We start from the raw sequence: 6,111 nt of genomic DNA on the forward strand, positions 1-6,111 counted from the left end.
CGAAAGATCGACTCGCACCCGAGTCAAATAACACCAAAGCAGGTACATAACTCACAAGAAAAGTACCTATGCATACCACAATATAAGCATAAAATCTCAAACTTGACATAAGTAACTAAAAGAATACATACCAGCCACAACATTGGGCGCTGCGCGGACCTCCTCCACTGTCAACTGAAAGGCTCTCCCGCGATCCTTCGGGGCCTCGGCCTTCGCTGGCCGACCCTCAGTAGCTCGTGCAGCAGCAGGGGCAGATCCTTGTGCTGATCCCTGTAACAGCTGCGGGCACTCAGCCCTCCGGTGGCCAGTCTGGTTGCAATGAAAGCAAACCATTAATCCCTTGGGGCAATCCTTGGCGATATGCCCCTCCTTTCCACATTTGTAGCAAGCTCCTGCTCGACAGACTCCATCATGTCCCTTACCGCACTTCCCACAAGTGCGGCCCTTCTGGCCTCCATATCTCGCATCGGCGGGCTTTGCCCGCTTGGCTGCCGGCTGAGACTACACCGGCCGCCTGTCCCTCATCTGAGACTCGGCCTCCTCCCTTGCCTGAGTCTCTAGCTCAATCTCCCTCTTCCGAGCATTTTCCTGGAGCTCGGCAAATGTTCGGTACGTCGAGTTTGCCACGAACTCCCGAATTTCTCTCCTCAGTATGCTCAAATATCGACTCATGCGTGCCTGCTCAGTAGACACGTGCTCAAGGCAAAACAACGCCCTCTCATGAAACATCTGCGTGATCACCGTCACCGACTCCATCCCCTGCTTGAGGGACAAGAACTCCTGGGCCAAACGTTCCCTCTCCACCGGGGGAACATACTCGTCTCTGAACATAGTGGTGAACCTCTCCCAGGTCACCGCGGTAAGCTCCGCAGGAGTAAAATCTGCTGTCACAAACTTCCACCAGTCCTTCGCTCCCAAGCGAAGCTGGTTCAGCACGAACCGTACTCTCAAATGTTCCGGACAGGAACAAGTGTAAAAACATCCATCAACGTCATAGATCCACCTCATCGCGGCTATCGGATCCTGTGTCCCATCAAACTCTGGTGGCTTCGTGTTGCTGAACTCTCGGTACAGCAACGAGTCACCCCCCTGTGGCCTAGTAGCGGCAACGGCTGCAGTGGCCGCAGCAACAGCAGCATCGGTAAGAGTAGCATACCGCTCGTCAAACGTCTCAATCAGTGTGGTCTTGATAGACCCAAACATCTTCGGTATCTCAGCTCGGATGGCTGCTGCCACCTCATCATGAATCATCCTGCGAATCTCATCATCGCTAACACCGCTGCTCTCTGGAGTGTGGCGCGTACCCACCATAATGTCTCTGAAACACAACACAAGCGAAATCAGAGACTCGCTCGAGTATACTCGCACTCGATAACTCAACCCTACTCGTTCCTTAGTAACCTAAGGAGTCTTACTTGGACTACTTACTGATCCGGTGTTTCCAGTAGTACGGGCCCTATACTACCTTCCACACCACATCAGTATTCACCCCAAGTCCTCCTCCTAGGATTCCAGTTCACAAGTACTCTACATCTCATCAAACACAGGCCACTTTCCAGTAGACCTCTCGTAAGCTCCTCTCTGCTACCTACTCACTCTCGTAGTAACTCAGAGTAGCAGTAACTCCTAGGCTAAGGCATCACAAATCAGGCCACTCTAGTCCTAGACATGAATACCTAGCCCACTCTCTAGCATGCATAACATATCACATAATATCTCATAACACATAATGTACGAGTATTTTGGGAAATTACCGTTCGAGCGCTGGCTGAGTGTACATACTGCTCTTTTTCCGCATTCTTGAAAATCTTTTACTTATCTTAGAAAATTGTTTCTTTTGAAAACTTTTCTCAAATCCTCAGTTTGAGTTCAGATATACCCGAAGGTGTATCCGAATCCCTCAAACCAAGGCTCTGATACCAACTTGTAACATCGTGAAAATTCAAACCAAAACTTTCATTCTTAATTCATAAAAACATATATCATTGTTCAACATCAATCATTCATTTAACAAAGTTTTCAAATCATCTCATAAAAATCCAGGATCCACAATAGCTCTTCCCAAAACATAGTGTGTGTGTGTGTACAATCATGTCGGTGCCTTCCCGCGGTCCTCTGAAGTACCTGAAACACATATCACATAAACGGTAAGCACGCATGCTTAGTGAGTTCCCCAAAATACTACATACAGCACATAAGCCACTCGAGGCTGTAGCTCTACAAGACCTTCCGGTCCATGTGTCTCAGGGGCCTTCCGGTCCCACAATCCGAGTAGACCTTCCGGTCCTACTCTTTCGACCTTCCGGTCCATACCATATTGACCTTCCGGTCCATACACTGCTGACCTTCCGGTCCATACTCTGTTGACCTTCCGGTCCATACCATACTAACCTTCCGGTCCATACCATGCTACTCAATACATACATAACATATACATATCACATAGAAACATATATCACATACTCGTCATAGTACATAAAACCTTCCGGTCAACATAATTACCACCCTAGGTAAGGTATAGTGAGAAGACTCACCTCGTATGATGTCTAGTAAACTTTCGTGCTCGATATCCCCGATCTAGCCTCCGCCTAATCACATAAAGTAATTTATCTCTCATTAACAACGATTCTCATAGGCTAGACTAATCCCTTCCTATAATCTCCGAGAAGGGAAAAAGACCATTTTACCCCTCCAATGGTCCAATTATCCAAATGCTGACCAACCCTAAAAGTCAACGAAAGTCAACTCCAGTCAATGGTCCAACTCTAACCAGACTCGTCGAGTGCACTCTGGTGACTCGGCGAGTCCATGCGTGTCCTCTGAATCCTTCTAAGGCCTTACTCGACTCGTCGAGTTAACCTTTCACTCGACGGGTTACCACTGATCACGAATCGTGGTGCAACACGATCCGACTCGTCGAGTCCGTTCATGGACTCGGCGAGTTTCTTCCATGAGAATGCTCAAACGACCTTCTGAGGTCAGATCTGTTTCTCTAACCTATAGATCTGGCCTGCTAACACTCAAAAGTTACGTAAAGGTCCAAACTTTATGCTCATGCAACACACATATGGCTCTATTTGATGAATTAGCCCTAATATGGAAACCATGATCTAAAGCCCAAAAAGAGACTGCATAAAGGTGGATGCTTGGGGCCCTCTGGACCTCTCAAGGTCCAGATCTAAGGTCTATTTCACATTGGGACCTCTCATGCTCTTATTCCAACTCAAGAAAGGGTAAAGAAACCCTTGATTCAAGAAGCCTACACAATAAAGGAGAAAAGGGCCGAATTGCTACCTCAAAGTGAAGCCTCCTTGCTTGAAAGTCTCAGAACAACAACCTCCTTTGGTCCTTCTTGCTAAATCACTTATCCTCCTTAGCAAAGTCACAACAAATGGTTCAATATGGCTCTCTCTCTCTCTCTCTCACTACACACGCTCAAATATGCTAGGGTTCTTTTCTCTGAAAGGGTGGCCGCAAATGAAGGACATAAGGACCCTTAAATAGGGCACATGCCCAAGGATTTAGGGTTTCTGTTCACAGCGTGGACTCGTCGAGTCCATTCATTAATCCTACTCAGAATTGCGATTCTACTCGACGAGTCTAGGCGTCAACTCGTCGAGTCCCTCTCCTTGACTCAAAAATAAATACTCAATTTATGATACCTGGAAATCCGGATGTTACAAAGGGGTTAAATAAAAAATTTAATTATTTAAGGAGACTTACAATTTAATTGGAATTTAAGTTGGAAAATGTTGAAAATGGGTTTTACGGTTGGAGGCTTTGGATGTTCACGGTTGGATCTTGAATTGTGATGAAGATTTGAAGATGATATGAAGATTTGAAGATGGTTTGAATGTTCTTGGTGGGGAAATATGAAGATTTGAAGATTCTGGACGTAAGCCTTTGAAGATTGAGAGAAAATGGGTTGTTCACGGATGAAGATTGAGAGAATTTTGGAAGTGGTTCACGATTGAGAAATGAGGAAATGAATTGATTCAGGGTGTAAGCATATATATATATATATATATATATATATATATATATATATATATATATATATATATATATATATATATATATATATATATATATATATATATATGGGGTGTTTACGGTTGAAATGGTATTGAGCTTTAGTGTTTACGTTTCATAAATGGACTTGAATTGGGGTTTTCAGCCCAATAAGAGGGTGTTCTCGGATTTAAACCAACCGTGAACACCTTTGGAATTGAATACTAACCGTGAACTCTTTTGTGAATTAAACCAAATCCGTAAACACCTTTGTGAATTAGAATCCCAACCGTGAACACCTTGGATCTTATCACTAAATCCGTAAACTACATGTTTGAATTGATCTTGGACCGTGAACCTAGCTTCTAGATGCTAGTTGGACCGTGAACATCTTTAAGAAATGAATTTCAATCCATGAACCACCCTAGTGTGTAATCCTTGGCCGTGAACTCCTTGATCTTTATTCCGTTAGGCCGTGAACACACCTATGGTTTCTTTCTACACTTCTTTGTTAGCTCTATAAACAAGCCCTAAAGCTATAGAGGACACCATGAAATCAAGTTTGCAATGTGGATTACACTAGTACTTGATTAGGGTTTAGACCATGCTAGGTATAAAATTTGGAGTTGTGACAGATCACTAACATGGCAACCATATTATACCCAGGATACCGATCTAACCAATCAATAACATAGTGTAACATCCGGATTCCCAGGTATCTTATTTTAAGTATTTACCTTAAGTTTTAGGGAGGGACTCGGCGAGTAGGCGCTCAGACTCGCCGAGTAGGATCGCGAATTCTTGCCTAGATTAATGAGGGACTCGACGAGTCGATGCGTGGACTCGGCGAGTCCGCGCTGTAAAGTGAAACCCTAAATCTTAGGGCCTGAGCCCTATTTAAAGGCCTTTATGGCCTCCATTTGCGGCTACCAGTCCAGAGAGAGATACCCTAGCGATTGTGAGCGAGTTGTGAGAGAGTTTGAGCCTTTTTGATCATTTTTGGTGTGATTTTGCAAAGGAGAAAGTGTTTCCAGCAAGGGGAGGTCAAGAGGATAGCATTCAGTGGGTTTTCGGCTTGGATCTTCAAGTTTGAGGTAGCTATTTGATCATATCCTTCTGTTTTGCTTAAGGGCATTGAATTTAGGGCTTTCTATACCCTTTTGTGGCTTGTTTAGTTGTGTATAGTGTCCCATTGAGTGCTAAACTCTAGATCTGGACCTTTTGAGGTCCAGAGAGCCTGAACCATGCTGCTTTTTGTGGTTCTATGGAGGAAATGGACATAGGTTGCCATGTTAGAAGGGATTTCACCAAAATAAGCCTAGAGTGCCTTGCATGTGTACCAAGATTCGACCTTTATGTGTTTATTGGTCATGAGGAAGTTAGATCTATAAATTAGAGAAGCAGATCTGACCTCAGGAGGTCAGATGAGTGTTTTCATGGGAGGAACTCGTCGAGCCCATAAGGGACTCGACGAGTCGAGTCGGGTTGCCCCGCGATTCACGACCTCTGATAACCCGATGAGTGCAGGGTTGACTCAGCGAGTCGAGTGTGGACCACGGGCGAAGAGAACATACATGTACTCGTCGAGTCACACGAGTGCACTCGACGAGTCCGGTCAATCTTGACCGTTGACTTTGTTGACTTTTAGGGTTTAGTCAGTGTTTGGACTTATGAGCCATTAGAGGGGTAGAATGGTCTTTTACCCTTCTTAGAGAACTTATAGAGAGGGGTTAGCCTAGCCTTTAGAAGTTGTATTAATTAGAGTAATTATTTATGTGATTAGGCGGAGGCTAGTGCAGTATTTCAGAGTTCGAGGTTTACCGAGTTACCCGAGGTGAGTCTTCTCACTATACTTTTCCTTGAGTGGTAATTAGAGTTATGTGACAGAGTATCTTGTATGCTATGTATGTGATGTGTTGCACTGCATTATTTCTATGTGATTTATGCTGTGTGTATTCCAGAGTTTACAGAGTTAGGACCGGAAGGTCCACAGTGTTAGGACCAGAGGGTCCACAGAGTTAGGGCCAGAGGGCCCACAGAGTTATAGCTTCGAGTGGCTACTATGTGTTATATGTGGTATTTTAGGGAACTCACTAAGCA

The sequence above is a fragment of the Lactuca virosa genome, chromosome 8 (assembly GCF_052849685.1).
Source record: "Lactuca virosa cultivar CGN04683 chromosome 8, Lactuca_virosa_CGN04683_v6, whole genome shotgun sequence".
Lineage (NCBI taxonomy): Eukaryota > Viridiplantae > Streptophyta > Magnoliopsida > Asterales > Asteraceae > Lactuca > Lactuca virosa.